Source organism: Clupea harengus, unplaced genomic scaffold (genome assembly GCF_900700415.2).
Source record: "Clupea harengus unplaced genomic scaffold, Ch_v2.0.2, whole genome shotgun sequence".
Classification (NCBI taxonomy): Eukaryota; Metazoa; Chordata; class Actinopteri; order Clupeiformes; family Clupeidae; genus Clupea; species Clupea harengus.
Genome location: NW_024879983.1, coordinates 3,106 through 20,000, shown reverse-complemented (window position 1 = coordinate 20,000; position 16,895 = coordinate 3,106). Strand labels below are relative to the sequence as shown.

Here is a 16,895-nt window from a genome sequence, read left to right as displayed (position 1 = left end):
AACTTAACTGCCAACTCGCAGGTTAGCGGAAGGCGCTGTCGTTCTTTTAACAGAAGGCAGAAGAAGAATTTTATCCTACAAACAGTAGGTTTTTGCTTCTTCCTGTGAGCTTGGAGTTGTATAGATCGCTAAATTAAATTAAATTAACACTACCTGTTCTCATTCTGGCTCTGAACAACTAGCAAGCCTAGCAAGCAAACACCAGATAAAGCTTAACGTTTGACTACCTCACCGCGAGTCACCGCGACATCGTAGCAAACAAAACACATAAACTCAAGTTTTGCCTCTCATCTGACATCGCCACGATGCCTTCCCTCAGTGGTGCACCTGGATGCGACTCCTGCCTCCTGCTCAGACAGAAGGTAGTGGAACTAGAAGTCAGGTTAGCGAACCTCTACCAGATCAAGCTGGATGAGCAGTTCATTGACTCTATTGTCTCTGTGGGTCCTCTTCACACACACACACACACACTGGACACCTCGATTCCACTCTGCCCTGCATGAACACCAACCCAGACCACACCACTGCTCCCTGGCCCCTGGTGGGGACCAAGCCCACCCTGCCGGTGAACTCCACTCCTCACCAGCCCCAGCCATGGAGAACAGCTGGCAGAAGCAAGCGTGATGGAAGGCGGTCGGGACGACACACTGAGCCAGGCCAGCCCCTGAAACTGGGAAACCGCTACACCACACTGATGAATGAGGAGGAGCCCCCTGGGCTTGATGACACCCCTCCTCAGCCCGCCCTGCAACGCCCCCGCAGACCGGCTCCAGAGAAACAACGGCATCACACTGACATCCAGCATCGCCCACGCCGCCCTGCTTCCCATTCTGGGCCCTCAACACAGTCAGCATCCCCTAGACGACTTCTCCCGCTTGACATGACAACCTCCACCCTTGTCATTGGCAGCTCCATGATAAGAGATGTCTACATCCCCCCTTCACCAAGCGGTCCCTGCAAGGTCCACTGCTTCCCCGGAGCGAGGGTCCGTGACATTCAACGTAGACTCCCAAGCATCCTCGCCGGCTACACCAAGGTCAGCACCATAATTGTACATGTGGGCACAAACGACATCAGAGCAAGACAGACAGATGTCCTGAAGGCAGACTTCACAGCCCTCCTCACTACCCTCATGGACACAGGAAGACGGATCGTCATCTCTGGGCCTCTCCCTACCTACCGGAGAGGCGCTGAGAGATGTTCCAGACTTTTCAACCTCCACACCTGGCTGCGAGCGACCTGCGCTTCATTAGACATTGACTGTGTTAACAACTTTGACCTGTTCTGGGAGAGGCCCAGCCTGCTGAAGCATGATGGCCTCCACCCGAACCGGATCGGAGCCAGTCTGGTGTCGGACAACATGAAGACCACCCTAAGGCACTGACATCCTGTAGAAAACATCACAGACTCATGCCCCCCAGTAACTCTAATAACACTGTTTATGAAAATGAATCTGAATCTGTCAATGTTTTCTACAGAGCAATATATGACACCACTACCTCAGAACAGGCTGCTTCATATAATATTATGGCATGCGCCTATAATCCTATTCCAGTTTTAATCTCTACCCAACGCACAGTTAAAAACAAAGGCCATAGATACAATAGAAACAATAGAAGCCCAGCAAATATTCTATCTATACCCCGGCATATTCCTCCTTCCTGTGAGCCACTATATCCAGAAAATATTTCAATGGCAATACTAAATATTAGGTCACTATCAGGGAAAACATTTCTCATTAACGATCTTATATGTGAACGTAAATTAGACTATGTTTTTAACAGAAACCTGGCTAAACAAAAATGGGTCTGCAGCTCTTATTGAAGCATCCCCTCCCAATTATAGCTTTTTTCAGTCCATTAGAACAGGTAAAAAGGGGGCAGGACAGCCACCATAACCACAGATGCCCTGTGCTGCAGGAGCATCTCCTTTGATGATTTTGCCTCGTTTGAATATCATGCCATAGTTCTAAAGTGCCAGCCTCCTGTTCTGACAGTAACTGTGTATAGGCCACCCAAGCAATGTCCCACTTTTCTAACAGACTTTTCAGAACTACTCTCCATTATACACACAAACTACGATAAGATTATTATCAATGGTGATTTTAACATACATGTTGATAATTGGAACGACTCAAAGGCCCGGGATTTTATGAATCTCTTGAATTCCATGGACTTTTCACAACACATCACTGAACCCACTCACAACCGTGGCCACACCCTTGATCTAGTTATTACAAAGGGTCTTACAACTGTTATATCGTCTATCTGTGACCTTGCTCTTTCTGACCACTTTTGTATTTTCTTTACAGCACTGGTACCTAAAGTTAGAAATAGTGCTGAATGTTTTATTAAGAAACGCTATCTTAACTCTGCAGCAGCTGAGAATTTCAAAGTAATGATGAACATAACTAGTACAAAAAACCCAGATACGGGGCCATCATGTGTTAATGCATTTACAATTACATTTAGTCATTTAGCAGACGCTTTTGTCCAAAGCGACGTACAAGGGAGAGAATATTCAAGCTACGAGCAATAGAACCTGGTGTAACAATAAATAAATACTACTTTACATTAGAAATATAACAAAATGAAATAAAAAGAAAGAAAGAGTGCAGAAGTGTAACTGCTGTAATTGCAAGTTACGCACTAGTCGAAGTGCCAGTTAGGACGGGAAGTGCTCTCTGAAGAGTTGGGTCTTCAAAAGCTTCTTAAAGGTAGAGAGGGACGCCCCTGCTCTGGTAGTGCTGGGCAGCTCATTCCACCAACGTGGAACTACAAATGAGAATAGTCTGGACTGCCGTGCTTGCACAGACGGCAGTGCCAAACAACGCTCACTAGAAGAGCGCAGCATCCTGGGTGTAACATTTGCCCTTACAAGAGCATTTAGGTAGGTGGGAGCAGAACCATCAAGCACTTTGTAGGCAAGCATAAGTGACTTGAACTTAATGCGAGCAGCTACAGGCAGCCAGTGGAGGTCAATGAGTAGCGGGGTGACGTGTGCCCTCTTCGGTTGGTTGAACACCAGACGCGCCGCCGCGTTCTGGATCATTTGTAGTGGTTTCACCACGCAAGCCGGCAGGCCCGTTAGGAGGGCGTTGCAGTAATCAAGGCGGGAATTCACCAAGGTTTGCACCAGCAGCTGGGTGGCATACTGGGTTAGGTACGGCCTGATTTTGCGGATGTTGAATGATGATCTAGTAACTACTCTAAATACAAAATTAAGGACAGCACTTGACTCTGTAGCACCATTGAAACAAAAAAAGGTTTTAGCCAAACAAAAAGCTCCATGGAGAAATGAGGAAATTATTAAACTTAAGAGATCCTGCAGAAGGTCTGAGCGTACATGGAGAAAGACCAAGCTACAGGTCCACCTTGATATCTTTAAGGTTAAACTTTCAGTCTTTAATAAAGCAATAAGAAATGCTAGGAAGGATAATTTCTCTAATTTGATATCTACAAATTCTAACAATTCCAGGGTCCTCTTTTCAACAATAGACAGCCTTATAAATCCTGCACCTAAAGTAGATGATAGTCTCTTTTCCACCTCCAAATGTGAGGAATTTGCAGCATTCTTCAGAGATAAGATAACGAACATTAGGAAGAATTTTGCTCAAGAAATTCCAAATGTCTTGTTTTCTGATCACCTTCCACCATGCTGTAACAATATGAGCTTTTTTGCACTGGCTGATATAGAAATGCTGAGCAAAGTAGTGTCACAACTGAAGCCGTCTACATGCCCTCTTGATCCCCTTCCCACCAAATTTTTTAAGACCATCTTTGACTCTGTGTCTAAGGACATTCTAGCCATTATAAACTGTTCCCTGCTTACAGGTATTTTCCCATCAGAACTTAAAACTGCCCTGGTGAGACCCCTCCTGAAGAAAAGCAATTTAGACTCTTCAGTTCTAAACAATTTTAGACCTATCTCTAACCTTCCCTTTCTAAGCAAAATCCTGGAAAAAATTGTCTTTAAACAGTTAAATAATTTCCTAGATGCTAACTGTGCATTTGACACCTTCCAATCTGGTTTTCAGTCCAATCATAGCACAGAAACGTCATTAGTCAAGGTTGTAAATGATCTCAGGATTAATGCTGACTCCAAAAAACTATCTGTCTTGGCCCTTCTGGATCTGAGCGCAGCCTTTGATACTGTTGATCACAATATCCTTATTGGTAGACTTGAAAATTGGGTTGGCCTCACTGGTCCGGTCCTAAACTGGTTTAGGACCTATCTAACTGGCCGGGAATACTTTGTCGCCCTCGGAGACCACAGCTCAAAAAACATTTGTATGACCTGTGGGGTCCCTCAAGGATCCATTTTAGGGCCCTTACTTTTCAGTCTATACATGCTACCCCTTGGTAGTGTAATTAGGAGGCACAACATCGACTATCATAGCTATGCAGATGACACCCAGCTCTATATTTCTGTAACACCCAACAACTACAGCTCTATTGATTGTTTGGTAAATTGCATTTCTGATATAAATGTATGGATGTCACAAAACTTTCTCCAGCTAAACCAAGATAAAACAGAGGTATTAGTCATTGGTGGAAAAAACGAAAGAGAGAAACTATCTGCACACTTAAAAACACTAGCACTTAACACCAAGCACCAAGCCAGAAACCTAGGTGTCATACTTGACTCAGATCTCAATTTTGAAACCCATATCAAAAATATAATTAAAACATCTTTTTATCACTTAAGAAACATTGCTAAGGTGCAACCGTTTCTCGCTCAGGCTGACACCGAAAGACTGATGCACGCGTTTATCACAAGCAGGCTAGACTACTGTAACTCGCTTTTGTCTGGTCTACCAAAAAAAAGCCATTAGTCAACTACAAACAATACAGAATGCAGCAGCGCGAGTCCTCACTAAAACAAGACGGAGAGCGCACATCACACCAGTATTAAAATCACTGCACTGGCTACCTGTTCGTTTTAGAATAGATTTCAAGGTTCTCCTACTAGTCTATAAATCACTCCATAGTCATGCACCTGAATATATAACAGACATGCTCTCAAGGTACACACCCAGTAGATCCCTGAGGTCCTCCGGCACTGAACTTCTAACAGTTCCAAAAGCCAGGACAAAGAGAAATGGGGAAGCAGCTTTTAGTTTCTATGCCCCCAACCTTTGGAACACTCTGCCAGAATACCTAAGAATGGATGAAACGGTTGAAACCTTTAAACATGCACTTAAGACATACCTCTTTGATTTCGCTTATCACTCACTGTAAAATGTATTTAACATTTATGGAACATTTATTTATTTACTTATTTCTGTCTCTTTTCAAGTGTTTGTACCTGCCCCCCCCCCCCCCCCCCAGCAGCTGTCTCTTAGTTTGACGATAACTGTGCTGAGCAGTCCTTTATGGTGCCAGTGCGGTTAGTACGTCATTTCCTGTTCATTTATCTCTGGCAAAATCTGTGTCTTTTTATAAGTGTTTTGTAACTTGTAAAATGTATTTATTTCACATTTATGTAACATTTATTTATTTACTTATCTGTGTCTCTTTACAAGTGTGTGTAACCCCCCCCAGCAGCTTAGTTTGACGATGACCGTGCTGAGTAGTCCTTTGCGGTGCCAGTGCGGTTAGTACATTTATTTTATTTATTTATCTCTAGAAAATCTGTGTGTTTTTTACAAGTGTTTGTAACCCCCCCTCCCCCCCTTTTCTTTCCTACTGTGAGGCGCATTGTGTTACTTCCTTGTATGAAATGTGCCGTACAAATAAAGTTTGATTTGATTTGATTTGAAGAAACTTCGAAGAACGAAATAATAAAGAGGCAAAAGCAATCCGTGGCGCAATTTAAGAATAAAAGAAAGGAAGAAGAAGAGAAATTTGCCAAGGAGAAAGGTAAATCATTAAATCCTATTCTTATCCTAGATTGAATTCCAGATAAGAAAACGTTCATGAATGCGTGAATTGCCCCGGGCACTTTAGTGGAGTTAAGAAGAAAAGATGTACCTTATCATTGAAAGTTTTCCTATTCCCTGTCACATAGTTCTTTAAGGATTTTACAGAGGCGGGTATATAAAAAATTATATGTCCATTTATTCTACATTATACAAAAAAGACATGATTAAAATAGGGGCTCACATATAAAGCCAATAGTCAGTGCAACAACACTACAAATATCTTACTCGTTGCATAGCACACCCATTAAGGAAGACAAACACGGCAACTTGTCAACAAGTGAGGAATACTGTAGTGTTGTATTGTCAACTTTAGCGAATGGATTGTATGTAATCTTGCTAGTTAGCTAACGCTAGCTAGCCAGTGACTTTCCTTGTTATTGCCATTCAGTCGAAACATCAGTTCAAGTTCAGCTGTACCGCAATTTGCGTCATTTTCGATGTGTCATGAAATACAATTTGAGTAATCATAACAACGTTAGTTTTGGTGGAGCGAGATAGCCAGTTTATTTAGACATGATTTAACTAATCAAGAGCTATGCATCTTGGAGTGTGTCCATAAACCATTGAACAGGGGGGCGTGGCCGGAGCGTAGTTCAGCACAGGCGTGACATTTTCTCAGTGATTTTGTTTTTTTAATTAATGTTTGTTCTTCGTTGAGATCGTTTTTGTGTTTATGTGAAAGAAATGCAGTCTTACAGGGCAAAATAGCGTTAGAAAGTTGCAATTCCGGTCACTTCTGAGGGCCCTCACACTTATCGAGAGGGAGGCTTTCCCTCAAAGCCACCTTTTATCATCTGGTGGAGGGTCACAAGTAAGACCCATTTTTTCTCTTTTTTCTCTACTTTGTTAAATGTTCACGGTTTATTTGTTTACAGTTGTTCTTTACTGTAAAGGGGAAGTTTTTCAGGCAAATGCAGGACATGACTATTGAAGTAAGCCTTAATGCGAAGCATAAGATTAGCCACATAATGTTAATGGGTTAAATAACCCAGTCAAAAGAGGGAACATTTTGTCAAAACTCAAAAAAGACAAGGTCCAAATAGCCTATCTCCAAGAAACTCATCTAAATGCCACTGAACATGCCAAACTAAACAGAATGGGTATTAAATATGTATTTTCATCATCTGACAAATCAGGACATAAAAGAGGGGTAGCTATATTGCTAGCAAGAGGAGTGAATTATGAACATATGTCAGAACTCACCGATACAGAAGGCAGGTATGTGATGATAATAGGTAAACTAGAAGGGACAATTGTAAGTTTTCTAAATGTTTATGCACCTCCAGGCAGTGGATGGATGTTTTATAGGAAAATACTTGACTTGATGGCAACAAAAGCACAAGGGGTTGTTATCTGCGGTGGAGACTTTAACATACATCTAAATCCAAAACTAGATGTTTCAACTGGTAAGTCTGAGACTAAACTTATAAGTAGGAGAATGATTGCCTTAATGTAAGAATTGGGCATTGTAGATATATGGAGAGAATTATATCCCAATAGCCAAGATTATACGTATTACTCCTCACCACATGCAGTATACACTACACTACTTTTTCACCTTCAGCAGAGACCTACACAAAATTGAGAGGTGTGACATAGGCCCAATCACTCTTTCAGACAATAGCCCTGTATGTATTTCTCTGTCCTTAAACAGAGAAGAACGATCTACACTATGGAGACTGAATTCAGATATATTGAACAACCCAGACACCAAGGAGTATTTAACAGCGGAAATTAACACATTCTTTGACCTAAATGATAATGGGGAGGTGACACCAGGTATCCTCTGGGATACACTCAAAACAGTTATGAGGGGTAGAATCATTGCCATTACTTTTTCGCTGAAAAAACTTAGAAGACAAAAGCTACAAGACCTTGAGACCAAATTAAAGCACTTACAAAGGGTTCACAGTGTCACTTTAGATGAAAGGGATGAACAAGAAATAAAAGAGATAAGGAATGAGATAGAGGAAATGAGCACACAGGAAATACAAAAGAAATGTATAGGTTGGAGGTAAGGCAATGAAGCTTCTGGCATACAAACTAAAAAAGCAGCAAGCAGACAATACAATTTCTAAGATACGAAACCCAGAATCTGGGGAAATTGAACACAGACTGGGAAAAATCCAGCAAAGCTTTGAAAAGTTTTACAAAACACTCTATTCTCAGCAACATATTGATAATACTCCTCACATTGATGCATTTTTGGCCTCACTTGACTTACCCTCTATTTCTGAAGAACAAAATGAACGATTAGCATCAGAAATAACAACTGAGGAATTAAACGCAGCCATCTCTAGGTTGAAAGCGAATAAATCGGCTGGCCCAGATGGCTTTAATGCTGAATGGTACAAATCCCTGCGAGAGCAGTTAGTCCCAAGATTACTGGAAACATATAACTGGGTCCTAAAGGAAAATAAAATTCCGCCCTCCTGGAAAGAAGCAATCATTTCACTAATCCCCAAGGAAGGGAAAGACAAGCTTGAGTGTGGTAATTTTCAGCATACTAAATGTAGACTATGAATTATTTACATCCATACTGGCACATAGAATAGACAAGATTCTACCTAATTTAATACACACAGACCAGACTGGTTTTATAAGGCAAAGGCAAACACAAGACAATTTGAGAAGAACCCTTCACATTATTAATCACATCATACAAAATGGCACAGAGGCAATGCTTATAAGTCTGGATGCAGAAAAGGCCTTCGACGCTGTCAGGTGGTCTTTTCTTTATAAAGTATTAGCACAGTTTGGCTTTCATAAATCGATCATAGACACATTCCAAGCCCTATATGACAGTCCTTCTGCCAGGATTAAAGTCAATGGTGCTCTTTCAAAAGCATTCACCCTGGAACGTGGAACAAGACAGAGGTGTCCAGCTTCACCCCTGCTTTTTGCATTATTTATTGAACCACTCAGTCAATGGATACGACAGAATTGTGAAATTAAAGGGATAAATATACATTTTGAAGAACATAAACTAGCATTATTTGCCGATGATGTATTAGTCTACCTAACACAGCCTACTCTGACATTCCCTAAGCTAATGACTGTTTTAGAAAAATATGGTGCTCTCTCAGGATATAAACTAAATGTTCAAAAGACACAAGTGCTTACTTTTAATTATGATCCACCTAGTTCCTTGGTAGAGAAGTACCAACTGACATGGGAGGCAGACCATATACGATACCTTGGTGTTAATCTCCCAAAAGATATTTCAAAACTGTCCACCTTGAATTATGGGCCGCTAAACAATAACATTAAATCTGACATACATGGAGCCTCATTCCATTCTTAAGCCTTAATTCCAGAGTAGAATCTATAAGAATGAATGTGCTGCCGAGATTGTTATACCTCTTCCAAAGTCTCCCAGTGGAAATACCTATGAAACAGTTTATGGAATGGGATAAAATGATATTACGATTCCTGTGGCAAAGTAAAAAACCTAGGATTAGGTATAGAACTCTCCAGTTACACAAAGATTGTGGAGGACTAGGCCTTCCTTGTCTCCGTGATTATAACTATTGTTAAGAAATGCATAAGTGTGGCACCGATAGATAAATATTGTGTGCTTTTCGACGCCCGAGCTTTTCACGCGCTCTCACAAGTAATTACTACGGTTATCTGCCACGCAAATCAGAATACAACTTAGTTCAGATAAATCATGTCACATTATCTCCAAGCCTTTAATTGTATGTTTCAGCCTAGATACTAAAAGGGATCAATCAGTGTGCCTACTGAGATCACCTTCAAGTACTCTCTTCTAGAGTGTAAGAGAGGGACAACTCACCTTTTCCACGCAGTCGACAGGTTTTTCTGTGCCAAAGGCCCCCACCTTTCTTAGGTATCGGACGTTCCGGACCACAGGATGCTGATCTGACAGGTGTAATAAGGCAAGGTGTGTAGCGGGCGCGGAGCTTAACTCACTTCATTAACTGATGCAGAAGCGAGTTTTGTGGTATTTAAAAAGTACCCCAATATTTTATGTCAAAGAGGTCAACAAGAATTTAAAGAAAAGAAAAAAGAACAAGACTCGGTCCCCAAGTCGTCAAGCTCTCAGCAAACAGTGTACAACCCACACAGCAAAAAGAAGAGCCGCTTTCTCTACATGCATTGAGCTCAGCTTTTAACTGCTCCTGCTTCCGTCTTTTCATCACGGACTTCTCCTTATAAGGTCACAAAATCTTCATTCCATCACACACAATGTCCTTTTGCCATGTCAGGGTTTAACAGAGGTGTGATTCATCTATAGGCTGGCTTCTTACAGCCTGCGTCCTCCTCGCGGGCCCCAAAGGGTACACTTCCCGTGTTTAACCGACTTCACAGTTTCAACTGGACATTCACAGCTTACATCAGCATTGTTTCCTCACAAGCATTTGCACTAAAAACTTTTCTTATACAACAAGCACATTTCACTCTTGATCATAGCAATCAGCAGCAGATATAGATTTGTTAAACATCACTCAAGCAATTTCACACACTATCATATGGTTATAAGGCATGATTCAGACATTCTGCAATCATTGTAAAAGGCATATATTGGTTTAGATGATTATAAAGCATAGCTCCAGCAATTTCATAAAAGCATTCGTTTTTCATATGATTAATACATATTTCAAACAATCTCAGCAAAGCGTACATTTGTTAAGTGAGTATCAGTATGAGATATGAGTGTGAATGTGAGTATGAGAATGGATATGAATGTGAGGCCTAACACGCGTACGGATCCATGTCGTGGCTGTCAGGTTCATTCTTTCGTGAGTCGTTCATCACTATGCAGCCCAATTAAGACCTCTTGTGTGCTGGAGCAACCCATCATATAGATAAAAACAACCCTTGGATTAATACCACTTTGAAAACATGGCAGAAGACAATAAAACTCTGTGATTTGGAACATACTCTAAAAATATTAAGATGGTGTGCTTTTGACACAGATTTCTCTCCTAATAGTCTGGACTCCAGATTTAAGACTTGGATCAAAGGGGGGCTTACTACTTACTACACATTTGTAAATAAAGGAACACTTAAGAGCTTTGAATTGTTGCAACAAGAGCATGGACTACAACGCCAAGATTTCTATAGGTATCTCCAGGTTAGACACTACTTTCAGGAAAATATAGCCAGAGCAATAGAAGGGCAAAAGACAGGTATTTTGGAAGTGTTCAAAGGTGCAAACAATTCATCAATATGCAAGAAGGTTGTGTCTAGATTATATCATGGGTTGCGCCAAGACAGTCCAGACAACACTTTATATATTAAGGAGAAATGGGAAAAGGAAGGTGGTCTTCCAATATCTGAAGAAGATTGGGAATGCTTATGTAGATTACAATGGGGAACAACATACTCAAATACTTGGGGAGAATATAGCTGGAAAAATTTGTCCAGATTTTTTATAATTCCAGTACAACAACGGACCCAAATACCTAGCACAGCCTGCTGGAGGGCCTGTGGAGCAAATGAGGCCAATCACTTTCATGTCTTCTGGGATTGCCCAGTACTAACTTCATACTGGCAAGAAATACACTCTCACTTGGAAGCAACCTTCAAAGTAATCATCCCATGTAGGTTTGACACTTTATACATAGGAAACATCTCATTCGACTCTTGAGATTACAGAGATAAAAAGTTGTTACTTATACTTCTGGTGGCGAGCAAAAAAGCAATCTCAAGAAGGTGGTTAAAACAAGACTCTCCTACAATAGGAGAATGGTTAGATGTGGTTCATGATATATATAAAATGGAAAAGTTATCTTACTCCCTCAAAATCCAGACTGTCACATTTTCTAGGATATGGTCTAAATGGACTGGGTATGTTGAACATATAGGCTTAAGATCAGATTTAGTTTGAAGCTTTTTTTTTGTTTGGCTGTATTTGTATATGCTTGTCCTTTTTTCTTTTTCTTACTTTATTCTCTCGCAGAGAGGCATAGTGAAACTCCCCCTATGTTTGAACTGTTCTTATTGTAAAAATACAAAAATGTATAAAAAAAAAAAAATAATGGGCCTGGAAAGAAAACTGATACTGATATGAGGTGGTGACACAGATGGAAAATCCCTGTAGTTATATTTCCGATTTGGTTTTCTTTCCTTTTTATTTTGTTTTTCCTATATAACAGGCACCTGTAAATCATAAGAGAAATGATGTAAAAGGAAAAGTATCCTACAATGTTTGAAACCTGTTGGCCTCAATAAAGATAAAATATAAAAGAAAAGGAAAGTTGCAATTCCGTTTTCGTAAAATTCGTAAAATATTCGCCAGGAGTGAAGCTCACCTAGAGCGCCAAATGTGCTAGGGCCGGCCCTGTTTATGACAAGCATATACAAGAGGCTTTTGGAGAATTTTGGCAATACATGCATACAATGACATGCAGGGTAATTTTACTCCACATACTTAAAGGCAACAGACAAACCGTCTTAGCCTCAACAGAGAGGATTGCCTGTGAAAGGGTCTGTGGTCAGGTTACCATGGCTACGGGGCCTATGGTCAGGTTACCAAGGCTACGGGGCCTATGGTCAGGTTACCATGGCTACGGGGCCTATTCTTCTGCTGCTCTCAGTTCCATGTCCTCTAAAACAACAGCGTGTGTTTCCCAGAAATGACTGTGAGGTTTGAAGTGTACGTGCACAATGCAGCGTATCACAAATGCATTCTGTTTCACTCTCTGTCATCTTTGGACTTGTGTGTTGGCCTGTTTCAGGTTGTTTTTTTTACCCTTGTGCTCTATGGTAATTTGAACTGTGCCTTATAAATGAACTCAACTAAACTTTACAGACATAGTACTGTACAAACATATACGTAGCCAAGTGCCCCTTGTCCAGGTACGTGATGTGCTGATGTTCCTGTTTGCTCCCATATATATACTGTATATATGTTCCTTCTTAAATACTTTAAGAATTTAGGCAATACATGCATACGATGACATGCAGGGTTATTTTACTCCACATACTTAAAGGCAACAGACAAACTGTCGTCGCCTCAACAGAGAGGATTTCCTGCAAAAAGGGCCTGTGGTCAGGTTACCATGGCTACGGGGCCTGTGGTCAGGTTACCATGGCTACGGGGGGAATGTGTTCTGAGCTTGCACAATAACATGCAAAAGCCAACTGCTGTGTTTTCTTGCTGGCCTATGCCAGACATATCATCTGTGAATGTTTCTACTGATTATTACTACAAAGTAAAGATACTTTTACTCGAGGACAGTTTTTGGCTATTGTCTAAGTTTGGCTACTTGGCCCATTGCACTCAGTATCTGTGAAGTAGGTTGTTGAGCGGCAGAGGCAGTAACCAGGAGAATGTTTTCCAAGAAGCCCAAAAAGGGGTGCAGATTTATTGAAGCTGCCGGCAGGTGACAGACAGACGATCTTTTAACATGTAACACTAATAACTCTTTCAAAACAAACAAACAAACAAACAGATACTTAATTATACTGACTAGCAGTTATAGCTTCATTCTCAAAAGCAACAGGTATCCTCTCACGTCAGAGGTCCTAACTCAACTCCCCTGCCCTTCACTGGATGCAGGTTATATTTCCTATAACTCCTCCTCCTAGGAGTTAACCATCATACATAAATCAATTATCTAAACAGACAACAATTTTACATATTCAACCTGTATTAAGCATACAATAATTTACATTTAGCATCCTCATATGCACAAACATATTAATTTGGCTTCTGACAGCCAGCTACAATGTCATTCTTCCATACAGAAGAAACACCCGTCTCAGGTGGAACCTGGAGTTCCAGCCCAGATTCAGCCTCTCTCTGGGTCTGGTCCATGGCCTTGGAGTGCACTTATTATCAAATCCATCATCAACACTGACAATAAACATAACATAATTACATCTATCTACAGTCTATGCGTGGAGATTGGAATAGTCCACACTGATGGACTGTGACTGTCCATACAGAATACTGTTAAAAAACATTTAAAATGAAAGCAAGCAAATTTAAAACCACAGACTTGCTGGTGTTCTATAGACTGTTTGTCCTGTTACCCTTCCTGTAAGAGAGACGTGTGTCTCAGTCCTTCTACTTCATGGTCAGTTGCTGTTCTCACATATTCATCAGATGGAATTATTGTGTCCTCAGGGACAGTTGAGGAGTGGCTAAGGGACGACTCCTTTGGACACTGAGGTAAGGTGGATCATGAATCAATGTTGATGGGTGTTGATGAGTTGTGGGTTCATAGGGATGTTGTATGGATTGTTGGTTGTCTTACAGACTACAGCAATTGTCTAATGAGATAAAACAATGTCATGTTCACAGTTCTTCTTTATTCTTCATTTTTTTCTTGTGTTATTGTTCACAGAAATCAACAGAAATATAGTAAAATAGCGCCCTCTTCAGGTCAAATTTGAACACTGTCACCAGTTACTTGCAGAGAGGGAAGCATTCACAGAAATCAACAGAAATATAGTAAAATAGCGCCCTCTTCAGGTTAAACTTTGACACTGTCACCAGTTACTTGCAGGGAATACAGCCCTCCAAAAGCTTGGAAACTCTATAATCCAAATAATGTATTGGAACTGTCAACTTATCTCACAAACACACACACGCGCACACACACACACACACACACACACACACACACGCACACACATGCACACACACACACACACACACACACACACACACACACACACACACACACACACACACACACACACACACACACACACCCACGCACAAACGTAATATTCACATGAATACAGATCAATAAGAATATTGGTGCTGAAAGGTGCTAGAGTGACAATCAATTTTCAGATATGTTGACTGGCAGAGATAACACCAGTACTATGTTAAAGTGTGAAACATCTTCAAGGTAGTTATATAGAGAGGCTACATATATTTACCATTTACTCACTTTAGTGTCAAGGGTCTAAAGTAATCTTTAGGTGTATAAATATAAGTCCTGAATAGCATATTTGACTCTTTACATTAATGGAAACATGATGGACTTCAGGCTCCATGGCATCTGTACTTCTAGGCTATTTAGGCTGGCTATTTAGGCTGTCTTCTTCATAACCTCTGGTGGGAGTCTGTACTTCAAGGCTATTTAGGCTGTCTTCTTCATAACCTCTGGTGGGAGTCTGTACTTCAAGGCTATTTAGGCTGTCTATTTAGGCTGTCTTCTTCATAACCTCTGGTGGGAGTCTGTACTTCTAGGCTATTTAGGCTGTCTTATTCATAACCTCTGGTGGGAGGCTATCTATCCATCCAGCTGCAGCCCTCCTAAACGCTCTCAGCCCCGGGGTACAGTAATGTTAAGGTGCCCTAGGGCCTGCAGTAATGTTAAGGTGCCCAGGCTATCTAGGCAACCAGCTAATGTTACTCCTCAGCCTAAAAGGGGGCGACAGTGGTGCAGGGGGTAGAGAAGTCGGTTAGTAATCAGAAGGTTGCTAGTTCGATTCCCTGTCTGCAGTGTGCCATCAGTGAAAATGTGTATACATCCTTGTAAGTCGCTTTGGATAAAAGCGTCTGCTAAATGTAAATGTCCTCAAGGCTGCTTTTCCTCTCACAGATGTAACTAAGTGGGCGGGAACAGTGTTTCCTTGAACCCATGACAACACACATATTACAGTTACAAGTAAACCAAAGCGTGGCTAAAAGAAAGGACTTCTCTTCCCCACCATCTCACATTGAGGAGAACAGAACTGCATGACCCTTGAAATGTTCCTGGCCAATGAGACACTGCCACCTACTGGAGGCTTGTGTTAGAACAGCCACAGCTTACAGTTTCTTGAAAGCAAGTTGTGTTGCAAATTGTAAGACACACTTTTTTTCACTTTTGAACGCTGCCAAAAATCACATGATAAGATAACGCTCATGAGCACTCAGAACACAAGTTAAAAATGCAAATCCTCTGGTTTTGGAGTATGAAAGGACTATTGCAATTAGTTTTTTGCACCTTTACAGATCAGAATTTACAGTTGAAAACTCCAAAATCAAGTTGTGGATAACAATTGTGATTAGTGTTTCTGTGTTACAGTTCACCGTTTACAAGAGCAAAGCATACTCTGACCGTCTTTGTATTTAAGGCAATTCTACCTTCATAATCATGTATTGTGTACTATCACCTCTTATATAAAACATACATAAACACACACACTCAGAAGCACACACAAATAGAGAGAGGGAGAGAACAATTTCATCGTGAAAATGCAATGTTTTCAACAGTTGCTCATGAATGAAAAACATTTTTGGTTTTGAACATGAACTATCCCCCCAACTTCTGGCCTTTTTGACAGCTGGCCCAGCCTGACCCCAAGCATCCAGTTAGTCGTGGACTAATAATCTGGACCCCACAATGACCGCAGCCCAGAGGGAAGTGCTGAGGAACACTATGGACAACCTCGCATTGAAGGATTTCAAGAGGTTCAAGCACCGCCTTCGGGACCAGAGTGAAATCCCATGGGGGAAGCTGGAGAAGGCCGACAGAGACGACACTGTGGACTTGATGGTAGAGAGGTACTGCATGAAAGCTGGGGACGTCATGTTGACCATCTTGAAGAAGATAAAACTTAACAAGTCGGCCATGGACCTAGAGAAAGATCTGGGAAGATGTGAGTGTGTAACTCATAGTCTCTGATGAGGCACCTGTGTATGTAGGAAGAATGACATGAATTCATCGTATCTGTTTCTGCTAACACTCTCTCTCTCTCTCTCTTTGACTTTCTCTCTGCTGACTTTCACTTTCTGTTTCATTTAATCTCTGTCTCCTCCTTTTCTTTCCCACCTCTTTTTCTCTCTCATTCATCCCCTCTTTCTGTCTCCTCCCTCTGTCTGACTGGGTTTCTATCTGTCTCTTCGTTCTCTCTGTATCTTTCTCTGTGCCACTCTCCCCCTCTCCAACTCTCACTTTCCATTTCTTTTTCTGCTCTTTCTTTTCTCCCCGTCTCACTTTCCCTCACTTTCCCTCACTCTCTTTGCTACCCCCCACCCCCCCCCTCCTCTAAGTGGGAG

At 41.3% G+C, this 16,895-nt stretch overlaps 1 long non-coding RNA gene across 1 annotated transcript in view; it reads left to right on the top strand.

Moving 5' to 3' along the window:
* LOC122131048 overlaps positions 1-16,272 on the top strand; it is a 17,111-nt gene extending 839 nt beyond the window's left edge. Inside the window, exons 2-3 of the long non-coding RNA XR_006151994.1 lie at positions 14,022-14,066; positions 16,181-16,272. This is a non-coding gene — a long non-coding RNA (uncharacterized LOC122131048). The remainder of the gene's footprint in view (positions 1-14,021; positions 14,067-16,180) is intronic.
* The last annotated feature ends 623 nt before the right edge of the window (positions 16,273-16,895 follow it).